Below are 23,517 nucleotides of genomic sequence, written 5' to 3' on the forward strand. Positions count from 1 at the left end.
TGTGGCCACTGCTGAGTTTTCCAAATTTGCTGGCATACTGAGTGCAGCAATTTCACAGCATCATCTTTCAGGATTTGGAATAGCTCAACTGGAATTCTATCACCTCCACTAGCTTTTTTCATAGTGATGCTTTCTAAGGCCCACTGGATTTCACATTCCAGGATGTCTGGCTCTAGGTCAGCGATCACACCATCGTGATTATCTGGGTCATAAAGATCTTTTTGTACAGTTCTTCTGTGTATTCTTGCCATCTCTTAATATCTTCTGCTTCTGTTGTGTCCATACCATTTCTGTCCTTTATCAAGCCCATCTTTGCATGAAATATTCCTTTGGTATCTCTGATTTTCTTGAAGAGATCTCTAGTCTTTCCCATTCTGTTGTTTTCCTCTATTTCTTTGCATTGATTGCTGAAGAAGGCTTTCTTATCTCTTCTTGCTATTCTTTGGAACTCTGCATTCAGATGTTTGTATCTTTCCTTTTCTCCTTTGCTTTTCACTTCTCTTCTTTTCACAGCTATTTGTAAGGCCTTCCCAGACAGCCATTTTGCTTTTTTGCATTTCTTTTCCATGGGGATGGTCTTGATCCCTGTCTCCTGTACAATGTCACGAACCTCATTCCATAGCTCAGCAGGCACCCTATCTATCAGATCTATGCCCTTAAATCTATTTCTCACTTCCTCTGTATAATCATAAAGGATTTGATTTAGGTCATACCTGAATGGTCTAGTGGTTTTCCCTACTTTCTTCAATTTAAGTTTGAATTTGGCAATAAGGAGTTCATGGTCTGAGCCACAGTCAGCTACTGGTCTTGTTTTTGCTGACTGTATAGAGCTTCTCCATCTTTGGCTGCAACGAATATAATCAATCTGATTTCGGCGTTGTCAGAACCACAATGAGGTACCATGTCACGCCAGTCAGAATGGCTGCTATCCAGAAGTCTACAAACAATAAATACTGGAGAGGGTGTGGAGAAAAGGGAATCCTCTTACACTGTTGGTGGGAATGCAAACTAGTACCACCACTCTGGAGAACAGTGTGGAGATTCCTTAAAAATCTGGAACTAGAATTGCCATATGACCCAGCAATCCCTCTGCTGGGCATACACACCAAGGTAACCAGAATTGAAAGAGCACCTGTATCCCAATGTTCATCACAGCACTGTATATAATAGCCAGGACCTGGAAGTAACCTAGCTGTCCATCAGCAGACGAATGGATAAGAAAGCAGTGGTACATATACACAATGGAATATTACTCAACCATTAAAAAGAATACATTTGAATCAGCTCTAATGAGGTGGGGTGAAACTGCAGCTTATTATACAGAATGAAGTAAGCGAGAAAGAAAAACACCAATATAGTATACTAACACATATATATGGAATTTAGAAAGATGGTAACGATAACCCCATATGCAAGACAGCAAAAGAGATACAGATGTATAGAACAGTTCTTTGGACTCTGTGGGAGAGGGTGAGGGTGGGATGATTTCGGGGAATGGCATTGTCAGTCCAGGTTTGACATATGAGATAGGGTGCTTGGGGATGGTGTATTGGGATGACCCAGAGGGATTTGATGGGGAGGGGGGAGGGAGGGGGGTTAAGGATGAGGAACACATGTACACCTGTGGCAGATTCATGTCAATGTATGGCAAAACTATTACCATATTGTAAAGTAACTAGCCTCCAATTAAAGCAAATCAATTTATATTAAAACTATTCTTAAAGAGATATAAATTAGGTATCAGGGGAAGCAGGACATGAAAATGGATGAAACAGTCTGTGTCTGATATCATGCAAGTCGTGGAGAGGGAAGCTACAACCTGTTTTCATAGGGAACTTTGGACATAATATATGCCTCAAACGTGCCCCAACCCAAGACTAGGGAGCTGGGATTTCACTCTCCCACTAGCACCTCCCTCTCATCCTTCAACTAACTCTGAACTGGTGTCTCAGAGCCTTTGTATTAGATCCTCCAAAGACAAATCAAAGGTGACACTAGAAGCAAAGACACCAAAGCTCAGGAAAATGAAATCTCAGATAATGTCTCAATTTCTGCCCCCACTCTGCCATCTCCAGCATCATATCTGGAATCCTGTGAGTTTAAAGATCTCCATGATTCTCTAGACATCAGCATTTTTCAAAATTCAGCTTTTAATTTACATAGGAGTATAGTTAATTTACAGTATTGTATTAATATTAGTTGTATGGGAAATTAATTCCCTTATACATACACATATATCCATTCTTCCTTAGATTCTTTTCCCATACAGGTTATTAAAGACTATTGAGCAGAATTCCTGTGCTGTACAGTAGGTATTTTGCTGGGAGCCGGCATATTGCATATTGAGTGAGGATCTGTAATAGCTCAACTGGAATTCTATCACTGCCGGGAGCCAGCGTGAGGCACTCCGCCCATGACAAAGGTCATGAGGAAGGAGGCTCGGCATACGCAAAGGCGGGATTGAGCCTCAGGAGTCCCCCTGGAAATTCTCGAGCATCTACCCCCAAAACCAGAGTCTGCCTACTTTCTGCTTTGTGCTTTCACCTACACCTCTGACTTTACGGGGGGCTGTCTCCCACTACCTCTCTCTGAAAAAAAGAGTTAGCTTACAGCTCCAGTTAATAATTCCTGGGTGTGACAGTGTTTAACCTACAAACTCCTTTGGAAATCCTCTAGCCTGCCTGAATAGGTTTTTCCGGCCACATGTGATTGTTCAGAGCCTCCCAACTGTGAGAGGCAGGAGATGTTCTAAACTGCCTAAACACAGATTCCTTTGAGTAGTTAAAAGATTGATTAGAAATTGTATTGGTGAAGGGTTTTTCACTTGTTGGGCCAATGTTTGCTGCTAAGTCTCCACACTCCTTACCTACTGTGTCCTTGGCAGTGTATTGATTGATATAATGGGTGTATAGAAATGTAAAATGCAGCTTTGTCCAATGCTTTTTTGGAGGCTGGTGCCTGACTTTGGAATAATCACCTTTAGAGAAAAATAAGTTTCTTAAAATGTTAACAGGCCTCCGGGCCAGAAGATGATGTCAATCACCTGAACTTTTGCATATGATAAGTTTGAAAGCCTGGCTTAGATTAGAACCAGGAACTGCTGTCCTTGCATGACTCCACCCCTTCCCCCATTATCCTCTATGCATACCTTAAGGTATAAAAACTACTTTGGAAAATAAAGTGCGGGCCTTGTTCACTGAAACTTGGTCTCCCCATGTCACTCTCTCTCCCAAATTCTAGCTGAGTCTCCATCTGGAGCGCAGAACCCACCATGCTTGCTAATTATGCCTGGGCTTCTAAGATCCGACCGGGGAGGCCTCAGTGTCTCCTCTCCTTCGGGAGAACGGAAGGACGCCTGCGGCCTACGTAAGTGGTGCAAACTTCTTGTCTTGAAGTTTTATTGGTCTCCCGCGTAAACCAAGCTACTCAGCCTCTTTTCTCCACTGAATTTTCCTACTGAGCTATCCTCATTCTATTACTCTTTATTATCTCTAATTAACATTTGAATAGGTCTCCTAGCCATCTCTCCTTCGAATACCCTGGATCAGCCGGGGCTGGACCTCGGCAGTATTTGTTGATTACCTATTAAATAAAGTAATATACATATATTAATCTCAAACTCTCAATTTATCCCTCTCCCACCTTTCCACTTTAGTAACTATAATTATTGTTTTGATGGAGGGAAGTGTCTATAGGCACTTTTTGGATCAGGGTCTGTGCTTGAGAGAGTGCAGTGGTGAGGGAAAGCAAGCCTGAGAGAGACACACTTGAGATGATGGTAAATGTTGAGAAGGACCTAGCCATGCAAATGGTGGGAGAAAATCATTGTAGTTGTGGGAAGTAGACCCTGCTAAGTACCAAGGTAACAAAGCTTAATAAATAGCTACGCTTCTACTGCCAACCTTCCTTCCATACTTGGGACTTAGCCTACAGGTCAACCACCATGACCTCATCCCATGCTTCACTTGTGAGTTAGCAGCAATGAGGCATGTCAGCCTTCCCAAGAAGGCTATCACGAGAGAACCTGGGGCTATCACGAGGCTGAATATGCTCTGGACTCAGGGATGTGTCCACAAACTGGTTATCACCAGGAGCATCAGGTGCCAAGGGCACCACCAATGGCTTTATTTCCATGTACTTGTTCTCATGAGTAGAAACACCAAGGAACTGATAGAGCAAAGAAACAAGTAATGACTCTTGTTTCATCTTGCCCCATGTGATTCCCACGGTCCTTTGACCACACTACTTTCTGCCCAAAAACTCTTTAATCTATTCCTTCTTCAAAGGTGGCTTGTGAATAACATCAGCACCTGACTCTGAAGCCTGGTGAATGGAACTCAACTCACAATCAGCTGGGACCCAGAGATGTCCAGCCTTATCCTGTGTTTCTGTCCTTTTTCTCCAACCAGATTCATAAAGCAAAGTCCTGAAAAAAACATAAGTGTGATTGTAACCCTCTCAAGGCCTTTGAAGCTCCAAGGTCTATTTTGAGAATCAAAGTGGGAACACATCCATTTCATCCAGGCTAGTCTCAAACCGCATCCTCGCTCACACAGGGGTTCCCTGAGGTAACATAAGACACTTATCTAAGTTACCAGAAGGCTGAGAAAGGAATGCTTCTCGCTTTAATGCAGGTGCATGTTATCCAATCACCCAAGGTCTGTGTTGTGTGAATGAGGATAGAGAGCTCTTTGAATTCTGAGTTCAGAGTGAGTTGTAACCACCTGCAGGACTGCCTCTTGGGGTCACTACAGCTGGGGTACCCCCACTGTGCCTGGAACCCAAAATAAACAACCCTGAATATTGCTTTAGTGCTGCTACATGGAGGTAGATCTGCTGATAAAATTGGAACTAGACTTTAGGGGCAAATGGAATGGAAATTCCACTCTGGTGTTTGCAGACATCTGAAATCTACCCATCAGTGGATGCAATTGAGCTTTCTCTCATCTTCCCATTCCTGGAAGTCTCCTAGCCTGGGAACCTGAGTTCCTGGGTCCTAAGTCTTCACTAACTTACCTGCAGCCTTAAGGTGAATCAAACACCCCAGGGTTCAGTTTCCCACCTCTTGGATGAGGGAGACTGGACTTGCTCCAGAATACTTGTCCCAAACTGAAGCTTAGTGCCAATCAGTGGACAAGTGGCTCAGAGGTGGGTGTCACTGGGGATGCAGAGGCTGCCTCTGGTAGGCAGGGGGATGTAACTGTCTGGTGATATTCATGGGTTCTTGGCTCAGGACTTGGAGTGGTAAACCACTTGGCACACAGCTGCTGTGACACCGAGGACCTTAGAGGCCTTGCCCACTGGAACTTACCATCATATGGGTTCGGTGGGATCAGATCAGGTAGTTATAAGTCAGAAGTTACCAATGAGGAAGCTTGTAGAATCCTCAGCAGAACTCAAATTAGGCAACACTGGGAACAAGATATGCCAGAACTCTTAGACAAATTTTGTAGCATTTTAAATAGTATTTAAAGTAGGTCATCTTTTGGATGACCTGCCATTTGCTCTCTGGCTTGTGATGATACCCACAGTTAGAGTGGAATCAAAGGGCTCCTTGGGGGGGCTGTCCCTCTCCCTGTGACTCATTAGCAGTGAGTACAGCTCTATCCCCTCCACATCTGGAGCAAAAATTAAAGCAGGAAGGATGCAACCTCCAAGTTTTACAGGAAGACTCAAGTATGCCTGGCCCTCAGTTAGGCAATTCTTTTCCCAGTGCTTCTTCCTTCCCTCCTGGGTCCTGTGCAAGCTGCCCACCTCCTGGTTATTGGGTTGTGAATTCCTCCTCCCTTCTCTGGCAAATATCCATGCAGTCTCACTTGTGGCTTCCTCTCTACCCAGGTCCTATCCCTCACCTGCAGATGGCAATAAAGAAGGGAAAACCAAGGAGGGGTCTGCCCAGATCATTCTTTCTAAAAATGTCTGTATTCCTTCTCCTTCCAGACCCTGTCCTGAATCATCTAGATCTCCAAATAGATGAGTCAGTAGCTTAGCAGGGGGGTGGAGATACAGATAGGGTTGGAGGTAAGGTTGTCGGTTATGGGGGGATGGTTTTCAGATGACAAGAGAAGAGTCGGAGTAAGGAGCATGTGGTTCTCCAAACACTCGCTCATCAGGGACCTGCCTGAATCTGCTATCTTGGGCCCCTCAGGGTATCACTAAGACAAAATCTTCATTCTATAAACTTCTTACTACAAAACGATTTCACATAACAAATATAAGAAAGAAGAGGGTCATGAAATCTATATTTCATCATTCGGCATCAATAACTACAAAACTAACTTCTTATTCTCACAGGTTTCCATAAACCGGAGACTGTGCAACATCAAGGTGGTGGCCAATTGAGTTCCCAGTGAAGACATTCTTGACTTGCATCAGGTCTTTCTCTTCTTGCTATGTTCTCATTTGTGGTGGGGAAGAGAAGGACGAAGAGGGAGAATAAGAGAGAAAAAGAGGGAGAGGATTCTCCCATCATTAGGGACCACCATCAAAACCCCATGTCAACTTATGTACCTTTCAAAGGCTCTACTGGGAGACAAGGGTGGACACAATTCATCCATAGCAGCTATGCAGTTCTCTTTTTAAATCAAGACAGACCCTCATTTCATTCTCTCTTTTACTCCTTATTCATTTTTTCCTAAAGTGTTTTAGGGACAAGATGAACATTTCACAAAATATACATAATGAGTATTTGGGGTAAAATGATAGGATGTGAAAAAAATGCTCGTTTGTTCCCAATAAAATTAACATCTTATATCCAGTCCATGTACAAATATCCCTGATTCTCAAAAGGCAATTTTCACAGTTTCTTGAAAGAATGTAGTCATATGTTGCACTTGGTTGTTCTTCTTTAAGAATAAATAGCCGTTCCTCTCCGATTTTTAATGCCTTTTATTTGTTCAGAAACTGGGCGAAAGCAGGGTGGTTTGTCTTACAGAATGTCCCACTATTGGGTTTAGAGCAGGAGTCCACAATACCAGCACAGTAGGTCAGGACCAATATCAGTCCTTGGTCTGTTAGGAACCAGACCTCCACAGCAGTAGGTGAGCTGCAGGCCAGTGAGTGAGGCTTCATCTCTATTATAGCTGCTCTCCATCACTCTCTCATCACTCCCAGAAGGGACAGTCTAGCTTGTTTTCCTGGAACTGTTTGTAGTTACATAACATATGCTTAATAGAAACAAAAATAGCATAAATATTCATGATTATTTTCCTTTCTCAGTGCTCAGAATGGTGAGTTGGTGCCCTAGCAATCTATCACAGTAACAAATTAGATGTTGCCTATTAACATTTGGACACATTCGGCCAGCTTAAAATTAAATATTAAAAAACTAAGATCATGGGATCCAGCCCCATCCTTCATGGAAAATAGAAGGAGAAAAGGTGGAAGCAGTGACATATTTCTTCATCTTAGCCTCTAAAACCACTGTGGATGGTGCCTGCAGCCATGAAATCATAGGATGTTTGCTTCTTGGCAAGAAAGGTATGACAAACATAAACAGTGTTTTGAGAAGCAGAAGCATCATTCTGCCCAACACACTGGTAGATGTTTGGCATTTTCATTTGGATTCCTAAACTTTCTTTCCAGTCCCCATTGGGCTTTGAAGTGCCTTAGCTTTCTGGTCCTTCATGATTCCCAAGATTATTTTGTGCATTTCTTTACCCAGTCCTGAAATCAGCCATCTCTTTAAGAATCCATGCATTGTCTGCTGGGAAATGTATTTAGAAGCTACATATTAGACCTCAGAATAGTCACTGTTATCAAGCTGTCATTGCTTGTAGGCTTTACATTGGTCAGAGTAGGAAGTACAGATTTTCCTTAAAAAATGAAATAAAAATAAATATAATTAGTTGGTACAAACTTATGCTTTCAGTTCAAGATTTAAGACAGCAGGGTTTGAATTAAACTTCTTTATGTTATGTGTGAACCTCTTTTTCTATCCACTGAAAGGATTACTTCAGAACATCAGTATTGATTATTGTCTTGCTTTTACCAGTTAACATGCATATGATTCTGTCACAATAACAGAAATTATGAGGAACAATAAGTTGTTGAATACAGTTTCAGATTTCTATCCTGTTTTTCTTTTGATTTTCTTTTGGATGGGCAGTATTTTTGTTTTTCCTTAGAAGATATTCCACTCTGAATGTAGCCATAATGCTGAATTTTAAAGCCACTTAAGTAATGTGTTGTTATGGGCAGCTATTCACCAGCTTGATGCAATTAGATTTATCAGTCTCTTTGTTCTCAATTTTTTCAGTTCAGTTCAGTCCTTTCAGTTGTGTCATTCTCTGCAACACCATGGACTGCAGCATGCCAGGCTTCCCTAAGCATCATCAACTCCCAGAGCTTACTCAAGCTTATGCCCATCGACTTGCTGATGCCATCCAACCATCTCATCCTGTCTTCCCCTTCTCTTCCTGCCTTCAATATTTCCTACATCACGGTCTTTTCCAATGAGCCCATTCTTCCCATCAGGTGAGCAAATAATTGGAGCTTCAGCTTCAGCATCAGTCCTCCGAGTGAATATTCAGAACTGATTTTTTTTAGGATGGATGACTTTGATCTCCTTGCAGTCCAAGGGACTCTCAAACATCTTCTCCAACACCATAGTTCAAAAGGCATATATGTGTGTCCTTTGTCAGTGATGTCATATTCCCCCTGTTGGGATTTAACCAGGAGAACTGAATTTAAACAACTTGCAAAAATTAGGATTAAGTTACAGTGCCCCATCTAAACACACCTGGCAACAGGAGAGGCCCCTGTTGTATTCAAGGGACAGGCATGGATAGATCTTAAGCAGGAATAGGCCCTGGGAGTCTTGGATGAGTCATTAAACACGATTGTCTTTACTATGGCTGCCACAGTAGTTTTGTCTTCTTTGATTGGGAAGACTTTTCAAAATTATTTTCTTGTATGTTTGGTTTGGCAGACAAAATTTTTCATGACATAGACCCTAACAGAAATTATATAAGAAATATATCCATTTATCTTCAGCAGTTAAATTGTGTTGGGTTGTATGTCCCTGATGATCTTTCTTTATAAATAGAAAGGAAACACACATGTTCAGTATGCATTCAGTCTTTTTTTTAAATCAACCGACATAAATTTAATTCCTCTCTGTCCCCACTGCCCTCCCAACTCTAGGCAAGAAATAAAAACCTCCAGAGACTGAAGGCTAATTCCAGCACATCACTGTAAAGATTTCGTTCCCACTGTTTTTTTTTGGAAAAAAAATAGTTGCTAACATTAAAATCAGTAGATTGTACATAAATACCCTAAGTTCCGATTCTCTTGAAAACATGGCCAACTGCCTTCCTTTCCCGCATGGGTGAAGTGGAGGAAAGGTTGCTCCCAGTGGTAAGGCCTGTGCGGCCTAGGGTTAAACATGGCCACCTAGTCCTGGTATCATATCTCTTGCCTTCTGGGGCCATGAATTTGTGAGAACTAGACTGCTAGCACTCTTAGGATAAAGACTACTTTTGTCTTCATCAACTTTGACTTTGAAGCCTTTAACCCAGAACCTAAAACACAATTCTTCCTTGTACATCTGTTGGATGCTATAAAATATCTTGTGGATGCATATGACATTTCTTCCAATACTGAAACCATGCAATTGAAGTACTGCTACTGCTAAGTCACCTCAGTCATGTCCGACTCTGTGCAACCCCATAGACGGCAGCCCACCAGGCTTCCCCATCCCTGGGATTCTCCAGGCACTGCTCTGCCCTAAATCTTTAATGCAGCCTGGCATCATAAGTGCCCCTGATGTCTGCCATTAGACCTCCTACCTAAAGCCAGTTGTATGTCCCTGGGCTGTCCCTGAGTTCTCCATTTTGTCATTTGACAACTTATCCTCCTAGCAATTTCCTCTCCAATGAAGACAGCAATGCATATCTCATGAAGTATCTAGGAAGATGACATGAAACCATGAATGTTGAGCATGGCCCTTAGTATACATTTTTTTGATGTTTTTAGCAGTTTTTTTCTCCAAATAGGCAAGGTTCTCCATCTTCTTAGATGTCCATGCAGATCAGTTTGATTTTCCAGCCAAGCTTCAAGGAAGAGATTACAGTTCAATTCTCTGTATTCTGAGAAGCTTCAAAGTCCACTCACCAAGGACACTGATGAAGGTTAAGATTTTATGGAGACCTTTGTGTTTTTTTCAGACCTATTATTGGCCTAAAGGGCTAAACTAGGGCATGTCAGACCATGTATAACTAGGGGCTCCCGGTCACCACTACATGCTAAGAATCTAAAATTCCCTGAGTACTCAGAGCCAGGAAAGAAGCATGAAGTGGCTTGTGCTCCTCGGGCTGGCGGCCTTCTCAGATTGCAGAGTCATGTAAGTATGAGCACTGTAAGCCACATCATCTTCCTTTCTGTGATTTTTCTTTTCACCTGATTATTCTTCTACTCATCAGGGTTAGAGTGGAATGGAATATTTCCCTGACAATCTTAAAGTTTAAACCTTAGTTATTGATAAGTACCCTGCTATAGGAACTGTGAGATCCAAGGTTCTTGGTGTAGATTTGCATAGTTGCACAACTCTGGGGTCCAATCATGTCATGACCTATTGAAATTGGAACTTTTTGCAATTGTTCAGTGCACCGTCAATGCAGATGTAGGTGTGGTCCTGTGGAATAGCACTTTTCTACCTTTTATTTAGCATGTCCTCTTTGTTCCCTCTCTAATTCAGTGTGTATATGTCTATGTCTGCACCTCTGTATCACTATCATTTATCTCTCCATCCCTTTGGAAGTCTCTGTGAGTGTATTTTTCTCTGTGGTGTTTTCTTTTAACTTTTCTTTTAATTTTCTACATTTCCTGAACTTGTTCCCTGTCTCCTGGATTCTTCTTTCAACTCTCTCTTGTCTTTCAGCTTGGAGATATTTTGGGAGAACTGCTTATACACTGCTGTATATCTGACAAGCAGTGTGACCACTGCCAATTCACAAGCCTCTTGCATTTTAAATTCCTCCCCTGTAAAAGAGGATAAGAATCTGTGGGACAGGGAGAGGGTGGGATAATTTGGGAGAATGGCATTGAAATATGTATAATATCATATATGAAATGAGTCACCAGTCCAGGTTCGATGCATGATACTGGATGCTTGGGGCTGGTGCACTGGGATGGCCCAGAGGGATGGTATGGGGAGGGAGGAGGGAGGAGGGTTCAGGATGGGGAACACATGTATACCTGTGGCAGATTCATTTTGATATATGGCAAAACCAATACAATATTGTAAAGTTGAATAAAATAAAATTAAAAAAAAAGATCCCCCTTCTACCTCCTTCCCTGAGCTTCTATGAGAAGGATACAGTGGGATGGCAACAGCAATGTAATGGCTGTCATTGTTGAGACTTCCTATTTATCAGGTACCTTACATCCATCACTTCACTTATCCCCAAGATATTCTATTTGGAGGGTTTGAATTGTTACATTCCACCATTTTACCAAAAGGGAGACTGAGACCCCACATGGTCACCCAACATTATAGAATAGAATCTTTATTCAAACCTATGTCTTTGCCATGGAATATGCATAAAATTCTTATAATAAGGTGACTAATAAAAATGATGAGAAAATACACAGTGCCATTACAATGACAGTTATAGCTTAACACTGACAGCTAAATGGAGCATCTTCTTTGTTTTCTTTGTCAAATGTTCGGTGAAAGAATACCCCTAAGGAAAGTGAAAACCATGAGAAATACCTTCAGTGAAAAAAAATGCTGAACAATTTCCTCGAGGAACATGCTTACAGACTGTCTCAGATTTCTTCTCGTGGCTCAAATATAATTATTCACCCCCTGAGGAACATAATGGATGTGAGTGTTTTGGGAGGATGATGCTCCACAGCACCCTCTGATGCTCCATCTTAGCATGGGGGCTCATCTGGATATGCCACTTGGGATGTTGGGGCTGGGGCTTCTGCAGGAGGCAGAAACAGTGGGCAAAAGGGGCCCCACGCAGAGGAGAAGGCACTCTCATCCTCAACTCTTGTCTTGGTGATTGGGCCCAGAAATTACCAGGTGGCAGGTAAACATCCATTTCTGTGTCAAAGATGTGTCATTAGTTTGAGGGAGATTGTTCCTTCTAAGCAGAAGGCAATGACAACACACTACAGTACTCTTGTCTGGAAAAACCCAAGGACGGAGAGGCCTAGTAGGCTGCAGTCCATGGGGTCACTAAGAGTCGGACAGGACTGAGCGACTTCACTTTCACTTTTCACTTTCCTGAATTGGAGAAGGAAATTGCATCCCACTCCAGTGTTCTTGCCTGGAGAATCCCATGGACGGTGGAGCCTGGTGGGCTGCTGTCTATGGTGTTGCACAGAATCAGTCACAACTGAAGTGACTTAGGAGCAGCAACAGCAGTTCTTCCTGAACTAAGGGAGTGAACTAGTTATAGATGAAGAATGAACCATCTCTGATCAGAAGGTAGAAGCAACTGCAAAGCAATTGTGAAAAACCAGGCAGAGGAATTCAGTTTGCACAGATGCAAGAACCACAGCTGTAAAGTTACTGAACCCGTATTCTGTGTAAGACCATCAGAATCTAACACAGTGGTTAGTGTTTTTAGGTTAGAAAAAGGGCTTATTTTGTCTTCAAGAATGCCCATGCCAGCCTGAGAGATAGGCACAGAGTAAATACATGTCAAATGAAAGGGTCACTTGTGTGGTGTCGATTGGATGTGGTCTGAGTTTAGAGAGAGTAGGTGGGAAAATGGCAACCCACTCCAGTGTTCTTCCCTGGAGAATCCCAGAAACGGGGCAGCCTGCTGGGCTGCTGTCTATGGGGTCGCACAGAGTCAGACACGACTGAAGTGACTCAGCAGCAGGTGGGGTTGATCCAGAAGGACCTCATGGAGAAAGGAGTGCTAAGGCTGGGTTTGAGGAGACTACAGAGTTTCTCAAATGAAGGCACCAGGATTTCCCTGGATGTCCAACGGTCCTGGAAGTCCAGTGGTTATGCCTCTGCACTTCCAATGCAGGAGGTACCACTTCAAAGCCTGGTCATAGAGTCAACATCCTGCATACAATGTAGCATAGGAAAAAAAAAAATCAAATGCAAGCACCTCTGTGATCAAAGGCTGTGAGCTTCACAGTGGTTGGAAAATGATCTAAAGAGATATGTGACACCCAGAGGGAGGCAGCAGTGTGGGAATAGAGGGTAGCCAGTTCTTCACTAACCCACTCCTTCCTTCTCCCTGTAGATGCTCTATGTGGGTAACATCACCATTGGAACACCCCCTCAGGAATTCCAGGTTGTCTTTGACACAGGCTCATCTGACTTGTGGGTGCCCTCCCTCTTTTGCCCCAGTCCAGCTTGTTGTGAGTAGACACCCCGTACCTGGACCATCCTTCTTGCCCTGCCGGCCTGTTTCCAACCTTGGCACATGATGACACTCATCTCTTGTGTCTGCAGCTACACAAGTTAGGTTCAGACATTACAAGTCTTCCACCTTCTGGCCTACACCAAAACCTTCAGGATCGCCTATGGATCTGGGAGCATGAAGGAATTTCTTGCTTATGACACCATTCAGGTAACGTGTAAAGAGAAGCTGAGTCAGGACTGGCTGTGGAGTGACCTCTGCTTGCAAAACAGATGCAGAACCATCAGGCAGGACCCTTCCTAGCCTAACTCCCATAGATATTGGCCATCTTACCCAAAGGATCCTGTCCCTGGGGAGGCAGTGCCAGTGGTGACACACAAGAAAATGGATTAGCTAACCCAGAGAGTGGCTTGAGGTGTGGACTTGCAGCTCCTCTGCCAACGAGCATTTCAAGGTTCATTTTGTTGGGAGCGAGAAGAGGGGAAAAACGCATCCACTTTTATATTCACAGACTGTTCCATGCACTTTCAGGTAATAATTGGTTTAATCCTGCAACAACCCCACACAGCAGGTGGTCTGATTAGCTCATGAGACATATGAGGAAACTGAGGTGCAGACAGTAAGGGCCTTGCTGAGGGCACACATGTGGTAATGGTGGAGTGGGGTTGGCTTTTCAGAACTGAAGTTGTTGTAGGTTTTAGTGACAGGATAAAACTGATCTGGGTACCATGAGGGCATCAAGGGCTTCAGGTATCCATAGTGGGAAACTGGAGGCCAGAGATGTCAAGGGGCCTGGTAAATGATTTCTTACTCTAGGGTGCTTTTGAGAGTCTAATAAAGTGTATGGCCTGCCTCCCCAGAGTACTTGAGTAGTTCCGCTCTCTCTCTCTCTCTCATACACACTCACACAAATACACACATATCCCCAAAAGTGAATTTCCCAGGCAGTAGTTTCATAGATCCCTGAAAGCAAGATTGTGTTTTTGGTTTCTGTCTTCCTGGACAGATGCAGAATCCACAGTACCTTACAGAGAATTCAGTCCATTCCTGTCATTATGTCGTAGTGATGCCAGAGAATCATACCATCTTGATTATCTTGGTTGCAAAGATCTTTTTTGTACAGTTCTTCTGTGTATTCTTGCCACTTCTTCTTAATATCTTCTGCTTCTGTTAAGTCCATACCATTTCTGTCCTTTATCGAGCCCATCTTTGCATGAAATGTTCCCTTGGTATCTCTAATTTTCTTGAAGAGATCTCTAGTCTTTCCCATTCTGTTGTTTTCCTCTATTTCTTTGCATTGATCACTGAGGAAGGCTTTCTCATCTCTTCTTGCTATTCTTTGGAACTCTGCATTCAGATGCTTATATCTTTCATTTTCCCCTTTGCTTTTTGCTTCTCTTCTCTTCACAGTTATTTGTAAGTCCTCCCAAGACAGCCATTTTGCTTTTTTTGCATTTCTTTTCCATGGGGATGTTCTTGATCCCAGTCTCCTGTACAATGTCACGAACCTCAGTCCATAGTTCATCTGGCACTCTATCAGATCTAGTCCCTTAAATCTATTTGTCACTTCCACTGTATAATCATAACGGATTTGATTTAGGTCATACCTGAATGGTCTAGTGGTTTTCCCTACTTTCTTAAATTTAAGTCTGAATTTGGCAATAAGGAGCTCATGATCTGAGCTACAGTCAGATCCTGGTCTTGTTTTTGCTGACCGTATAGAGCTTCTCCATCTTTGGCTGCAAAGAATATAATCAATCTTATTTTGGTGTTGACCATCTGGTGATGTCCATGTGTAGAGTCTTCTCTTTTGTTGTTGGAGGAGGGTGTTTGCTATGACCAGTGTGTTCTCTTGGCAAAATTCTATTAGCCTTTGCCCTGCTTCATTCTGTATTCCAAGGCCAAATTTGCCTGTTACTCCAGGTGTATCTTGACTTCCTACTTTTGCATTCCAATCCCCTATAATGAAAAGGACATCTTTTTTGGGTGTTAGGTCTAAAAGGTCTTGTAGGTCTTCATAGAACCGTTGATCTTCAGCTTCTTCAGCATTACTGGTTGGGGGCATAGACTTGGATTACTGTGATATAGAATGGTTTGCCTTGGAAATGAACAGAGATCATTCTGTCATTTTTTAGATTGCATCCAAGTACTAAATTTCAGACTCTTTTGTTGACCATGATGGCTACTCCATTTCTTCTAAGGGATTCCTGGCAGCAGTAGTAGATATATGATCACTCACCTAGAGCCAGACATCCTGGAGTATGAAGTCAAGTGGGCCTTAGACAGCATCACTACAAACAAAGCTAGTGGAGGTAATGGAATTCCAGTTGAGCTATTTCAAATCCTGAAACATGATGCTGTGAAAGTGTACACTCAATATGCCAGCAATTTGGAAAACTCAGAAGTGGCCACAGGATGGGAAAAGGTGAGTTTTCATTCCAAACCCAAAGAAAGCCAATGCCACAGAATGCTCAAACTATGGCACAATTGCACTTATCTCACACACTAGTAAAGTAATGCTCAAATTTCTCCAAGCCAGGCTTCAGCAATATGTGAACCGTGAACTTCCAGATGTTCAAGCTGATTTTAGAAAAGGCAGAGTAACCAGAGATCAAATTGGCAACATCTGCTGGATCATGGAAAAAGCAAGAGAGTTCCAGAAAAACATCTATTTCTGGTTTATTGACTATGCCAAAGCCTTTGACTGTGTGGATCACAATAAACTGTGGAAACTTCTGAAAGAGATGGGAATACTAGACCACCTAACCTGCCTCTTGAAAAACCTATACGCAAGTCAGGAAGCAAGAGTTAGAACTGGACATGGAACAACAGACTGGGTCCAAATAGGAAAGGAGTACATCAAGGCTGTATATTGTCACCCTTCTTATTTAACTTATATGCAGAGTACATCATGAGAAATGCTGGGCTGGAAGAAGCACAAGCTGGAATCAAGATTGCCGGGAGAAATATCAATAACCTCAGATATGCAGATAACACCAGAAAGTGAAGAGGAACAAAAGAGTGAAAGTGAAAGAAGAGTGAAAAAGTTGGCTGAAAGTACAACATTCAGAAAATGAAGACCATGGCATCTGGTCCCATCACTTCATGGGAAATAGATGGGGGAACAGTGAAAACAGTGTCAGACTTTATTTTTTTGAGCTCCAAAATCACTGCAGATGGTGATTGCAGCCATGAAATTAAAGACACTTACTCCTTGGAATAAAAGTTATGACCAACCTAGATAGCATATTGAAAAGCAGAGACATTACTTTGCCAACAAAGGTCTGTCTAGTCAAGGCTTTGATTTTTCCAGTGGTCATGTATGGATGCGAGAGTTGGACTGTGAAGAAAGCTCAGTGCAGAAGAATTGATGCTTTTGAACTGTGGTGTTGGAGAATACTCTTGAGAGTCCCTTGGACTGCAAGGAGATCCAACCAGTCCATTCTAAAGGAGATCAGTCCTGGGATTTCTTTGGAAGGAATGATGCTATAGCTGAAACTCCAGTACTTTGGCCACCTCATGCGAAGATTTGACTCATTGGAAAAGACTCTGATGCTGGGAGGCATTGGGGGCAGGAGGAAAAAGGGATGACAGAGAATGAGATGGCTGAATGGCATCACCAAGTCTATGGACGTGAGTTTGAGTGAACTTCGGGAGATGGTGATGGACACGGAAGCCTGGCGTGCTTCCATTCATGGGGTCGCCACAAGTCTGACACGACTGAGCGACTGAACTGAACTGAACTGATGCCAGAGAAGGCTACCTTACTCTCGACTCATATTGTCCACAAGGGGGCACCAATGGGTCCTGGCCTGACTCGGTTGCACCACCTGGACAGAAGCCACAAGGCCAATTTTTCTGACTCCGGTAGTGTTTTTCAGAGGGGCAGAGGTTTTAAAATTCACAGCCTCTCACAAATGGAACCCAGATTCCCCTCCCAGCTTGGTCTAACCGTCTGATGTCCACCAAAGACACAGCCCAGCCTCAATTCTTCTCTGAGCATTTGATGGCAATGCACCCCAGCCCAGTCTTAGCCCCACTTCACATATCTGCAAGTGGGAACACTTTTCTCCCACAAATTGCGGACCTTGTAAGTACTGACCAGCTGTTTGGTCTAAGCGTTGTGGAATACAGGTGTGAGTGTGCACCTTCTGATGGCATCTTGGGCTTGAACTACACCAACATATCCGTCTTTGGAGCCATTCCCATCTTTGACAACCTGAAGGATCAAGGTGCCATTTATGAGCCTGTTTTTGCCTTCTACTTGAGCAATAAGTCTAAGATGGACCATCCCTTTCTACAAATTAGCTTTAAGATGCTTTCAGTTGAATGAAAATTATAGAACACTTGATAAAGAAGAATCCTGAGAGATAATCTAACCCAGGATAAATATAGCCCCAGAGCTGTACCTGGCTTCACCACTGGCCTTTATAAATAATGTTTTATTGCAACACAACCCTGTTCCTGGGCTTAAAACCAGGAACTTGGTCTAGGGGGTTGAGTGAGGAGGAAGACTAATGGAAGGCAACAGGAAACAAGTTGGAGGAAAAGGCAATACAGTTTGCTTATGAATTTTATCAGGAAGCAAGGAGAAGGATGGTGGACATCTTTCCTTCCTCATTAGCATTCCACTGGGAGCCCAGGACCAGATACCCATTTGCAGGTGCCAGTGAAAATGAAAGTGTGGGACACAAAACAAACATGTAGGACCTCTTGTTCAAGAAATATTAGGCATTTCAAGACAAGCAGAGCAGAGGTGGGGTCACTTCTGAGTGTGGGGCCCTTTGAATCATAGAGGTCACAGGCCAGCAAATCCAGCTCTGGGTGACCTGAACCCACACCGTTAGAACTCCCAGGCTTTGATTTTCCTGAAAAATGAGAAGCTGGACAAGGAGAAAGTCATTATGCTTCAGCATGGTATCCTCTGAGTGTGTCTGAGCACTCAGGTAGCAGGATGTAGGGCATCTTCAGAAGACAGAGTGGGTGGAGCCTAGCCAGGTGACTCAGCTTCTAACCTCCTATCCCACTCTTTAGCCAGTAACCGAACTCGGTCTGGATCTCAATCGCTCCTAGACTCGATTTCTGCATCTGTACATGGGGACCTTATTAGGGCCTTGATGGGTGGACCAGCACAGCTCTCAGACAACGCTGTTGTTACTGTCCTCCAAGGATCCTCCCCTCTCTTCTCTCGACACATGCAGGGAAAAAGGCAGTGTGGTGATGTTTGGTGGGGTGGATAAATGCTACTACCAGGGAGTGCTCAACTGGGTACCATTGATCCATGTGGGCTACTGGAGTGTACACATGGACCGGTAACCTCTCCCTCTGAGGGTCAGCCCAAGTGATGCTCCTGCTACTGTACATGGACACAGGCTGCTGCTGCTGCTGCTGCTGCTGCTGCTAAGTCACTTCAGTCGTGTCTGACTCTGTGCGACCCCATAGACAGTAGCCCACCAGGCTTCTCCATCCCTGGGATTCTCCAGGCAAGAACACTGGAGTGGGTTGCCATTTCTTTCTCCAATGCATGAAAGTGAAAAGTGAAAGTGAAGTCACGCAATTGTGTCTGACTCTAGCGACCCCATGGACTGCAGCCCACCAGGCTTCTCCGCCATACATGGACACAGGCAGACACACACAAATACATTCTCAGACACACAGTCACACAGACATATACACCACCCACAATGACACAGACAGACACATGGAAACATGTAAGCAGACACATATAAATGTACACAGAGACACATATAAACATGCATAGCTAGTCAGAGACACACAAGCACTCACAGAGACACATACAAACACACATACAGACACATATACAAACTAACACACAAGCAGATAGATATGCAAACAACCCATGTGTTCATAATCCCCAAGACCTTCTGAAACCAGTGCTCTGACCAGGGTCCTAAAAGGGTCCAGACAGGTATGGGCAGCTGGGAGAAGATTGCACCCACTGCCCTATGAGGCATGGAGTATGGTTAGAGGACTCTACAGTGTAGTGAACAGAGGACCAGGGAGAATTTCTCCAGCCTGAACAGAGGTATAAGATAACCAACTGTCTGGGGCTACCTGGGACCTAGGAAGTTCTCAGTACAGATAAATGTCAGTTTAAAAACAGGGAAAGTCCTGAGCAAATGGGGAGACTGTTCTCCTAAGGGAGCAACTACTGAGCAGTGTAGAGAGATCTGCTGAAGTCTTAAGATGTGAAAGCAACTAATAAAAAAGACACCCCACATTCATGGGCACATAGTGGGGCAGGGGCTATAACAGAGAATCAGGACAGTGGGAACCAGGAGTGACCTGAGGACAAGAGGCATAATTGATAGGATTCTGTGTGATACCTGAGACAAAAGCTGACCTGTCCTTTGGAGTTTCTGTGGGCTAGTCATGTATTTCCTGGTTAGTGTCTCAGGGTCTGAGATGGTTGTAGGAGCAGTGCTGGCAGACTCCCTCTCCCAGAGGAGCCCTTCTCCCACCACTATGAGAATCTGCTGCTCTCGTGAATCTGCATCATCACTCTGCGATTGACCCATTACTTGTTCTCCAACAGATATAGCTCTCTGGATGTTCCTCATTCATTATTTTCACAGTCTTCCTTCACTCACTAAACAGACAAGCCTTGGGCATCCACTGTGCACCAGACACTTTAGGGAGGCCATGAGAATAAAACTCGCCCTCACATCTAAGAAGGCAGATGCACAGGAAATGAGACAGACACACAATTAATTGTGACTTTGGTACATGCTAGACATGAGGAAGTGTCTACAGAGACTGTCAAAAAAGGAGACTGATAAACAATGGGGGAAAGACTTCCCTGAAACCATGACAATTAAGATGGAATCTGGAAGATGAGAAGAAATTTTCTAGTCAAAGTGGAGGGGGCTCCTCTAGGAAGGAAGACCAGCTTGTGTCAAGGTGCAAAAGAGCCTGGTGTATTCAAGTACTGCATTCAAGTATGTCAAGGAAGGTGCCATGTCAAGAGCAAAGGAAAACAGTCAGCACAAAAGATGAACGGCTGTTTAGGAGACGGTAGGGAAGGGGGCAGCTCTGGGGAGACTCAGAGTGACCTTGATGCCTGCTTTGTCACACTGTCTTTCAGCATCTCCATGAAAAAGAAGGTTATTGCTTGTTCTGGCGGCTGCGAGGCCCTTGTGGATACCGGGATATCATTGATCCTTGGCCCAAGAAGACTGGTCAGTAACATCCAGAAGCTCATCAGTGCCACACCACAGGGTTCCGAGGTGAAGGGTCATGGCCCAGGGTCACTCCCAGTCTTCACACACAAGAAGGTTCTCCAGGGCCAACCTCTACACAAGAAGGTTCTCCAGGGCCAACATCTCTCCCTCTGTCTCTAACAGCACTACGATTCATGTTTTGTTGTCAATACCCTGTCCTCTATTATCTTCACCATCAATGGTATCAACTACCCAGTCCCAGCTCAAGCCTACATCCTCAAGGTGAGGGGAGAACCCTGAGGGGGGATTCTCAAATAGGAACTTGCAGGAACCCTTGGGCTGCTGCTGGGAGGAGGGCGCCCTCTGCAGGCCATTTCACACTATTGCAGATGCTGCTGAGCCCTGGGGCTCTCCAGAGCCTCCAACAACACGAACCCCTTGAGAGTAAAGGGCCCTCTGGGACACTGATCATCCTGAAATAAATGTGGAGACACCACGCCATGCTGGCATGATGGGAGTCACAAGGAGAGGGGAACACTCAGGTCCTCAGTCCTCAAAGAGTTTCAGTTCAATTTGAACCCTCATATGGAAGAACACAGAAAGTCAGCTCTAGCAGTCCCTGAAATAGGCCATGTTACAAGGAGAATGGCTGGGGACAGTCCCAGTTTGCTGTCCCACTATAGGGATTAACAGTCTCCCTTCCCTTCTCACAGTTTTCCTGGTTTGGATGACAAATTACATGGTCACCCAAATTCTTGGATGCATCTTCCCCTAGCTCTGGCCTGGTGCCCCCTTTGTGAGTCAGGCTACCCGACCCCTCTGTGGGGAGGCTGGATGCTAATGTGAATAAAGGGTGCACAGTGACTGCTCAGCCCCAGCACAGGGTGGAGGCTTCATGTCAGCTCCCTAGGGGAGTTCAGAGCTGGCTGATGGGCTCAAAGAAGACTTTGAGGAAGGGAGGGAATTTCAAGAATTCTAAAACTGTAAACTCATGGAGCCATATGGAGGGTTTCTTGGTTCTAGGCAAAACTGCACCGGATTCCATGCAAATGGCATCCCAAGGTGCTCTGCACTGGGGCACTGGGGACTTACTCGGGGTGATGAGGGCTATGGGCTGACCGGTGGGGATGGGGAACCAGAGTATGTTACCCACCCAAGCCTGGAGTGGCTAAAGATGATGAGTGCGGGCCAAAGGAGGCTTCCCAGAGTTCCTAAGTTAAGTCTTCAAGAACGTGTTGTGGGCACTGCTCTATTTAAGATGGATAACCAACAATGAGTTACTATGTAGCATGGGGAACTCCACTGTTATATGACAACCTGGATGGGAGGGGTATTTGGGGGACTGGGATACATGGATACATATGGTTGAGTCCATTTACTGTCCACCTGAAACTCAGAATATTGTTAATCAGCTATACTCCAATACAAAATAATGTGGTTTTTTTGTTTGTTTTTAATAAAGTATGGGCTGTGGGGACACAGGAGGAGAACCAGCATTCTCTGCAGAGGAAACAAGGAGCAGTAGTCAGAATGAAATAAACAGGGAGAGAGGAGAACTATGGACACTCTTTTTCTTTTCTAAAAATGTTATTGAAGTGTGGCTAATCTTCAGTGTTGTGTTAAGTTTTGCTGCACAGCAATGTGACTCAGTTATGCACATACAGAAATATATATTCTTTTTCTTATTCTTTTTCATGTGGTTTATGACTGGATAGTTAATATATTTCCTTATGCTCTTCAGTAGGACTTTGTTGTTTATCATTCCTCTGTGTCCCCAACTCCGAGTCTTCCACTCCCCCACACCCTTCCTCATGGCAACCTCATGTCTTGGACCTTTTTGGTTGTTGATGAACTCTCATAACCCCTGCTAATGGGAAAATCCCATGATACTTAGCAAAAGAGGGAAATAAAACCAAGAATTGTGCTGGGTCTAGATATTTGTGGGAGTTGCACTTAAGGGCTCAGTCTGACTGGTGTGTGTCTCTGACCCCCCCAGGATTCTAGAGGTCACTGCTATACCACCTTTAAAGAGAACACAGTGAGGATATCTAGAGAGATCTGGATCCTGGATGACGTCTTCCTGAGGCTGTATTTCTCAGTCTTTGATTGAGGAAATTACAGGCTTGGCCTGGCAGAGACAGTATAAATGCTTGGAGTGGTTCAGGAATCAGTAAGGCCCTCTGAGCAAACACTAAATCACACTTCGGGTACTCCTGCCCAAGCTGCTGGTGAACTGTATTTGGTGGTCTGCACACCCTATTTTCAATAAAGAATAAAAGGTTTCACACGTGTACACCTGTAGCAGATTCATGTTGATGTATGGCAAAACCAATACAATACTGTAAAGTAATTAACCTCCAATTAAACTAAATAAATATATATATTGAAAAAAAAAAAGGTTTCATTCGTAATGGTGCTGAAACAAATGGGTGCCTCTGTTTGTGTCTGGAGGGTGTACAATGATTGAGAAGAATCTAGAACAAAGTCTGAATCACTGTTGAGAGGAGCCCACCCACAACTGGCTTCAAGGAAAGGGGAGACTCACTGAAATGATTCTGGGAATCCAGGACTCAAGGATCAGAGCAAATACAAAGATCTCTGTGACTCGACCCAAGAAATCAGAAGTCATCAGTTCTCTATTTCACACCCTCATTCTTTTATTCCCTCTTCTTTGATGGTCTTGGCTTGATAACTTTCTTCCTTAAGGCTTCTACACCAAGTGACAGAGTCCAAGCTACCTGCCCTAGGGTTTTATATACTGAAGGCATCTTTAATAAGGAAAGAAAAGATTGAAGACATCAGAGTTCAAGGGTGTTCTCTGAATGACCCACCTTAGATCACATGTACAGTCCTAGATCAGCCATCCTGGCAGGGCCATGGGGTCCTATGATTGGCTTTACATGGTCTTGTGGCCCTGACCCAGCAGCACACATGATTGTCAATTTCCTCCAGAACTACATGACTGAAGCTGGGGAGAGACAACCCCAAAGAAAGTGACTGGG

At 43.9% G+C, this 23,517-nt stretch overlaps 1 pseudogene; it reads left to right on the plus strand.

Annotated features, from left to right (window-relative positions):
• Positions 1–10,289: 10,289 nt before the first annotated feature.
• LOC129653650 (pregnancy-associated glycoprotein 1-like) lies at positions 10,290–22,661 on the plus strand (annotated as a pseudogene).
• The last annotated feature ends 856 nt before the right edge of the window (positions 22,662–23,517 follow it).

Source organism: Bubalus kerabau, chromosome 5 (assembly GCF_029407905.1).
Source record: "Bubalus kerabau isolate K-KA32 ecotype Philippines breed swamp buffalo chromosome 5, PCC_UOA_SB_1v2, whole genome shotgun sequence".
NCBI classification, from domain to species: Eukaryota; Metazoa; Chordata; class Mammalia; order Artiodactyla; family Bovidae; genus Bubalus; species Bubalus kerabau.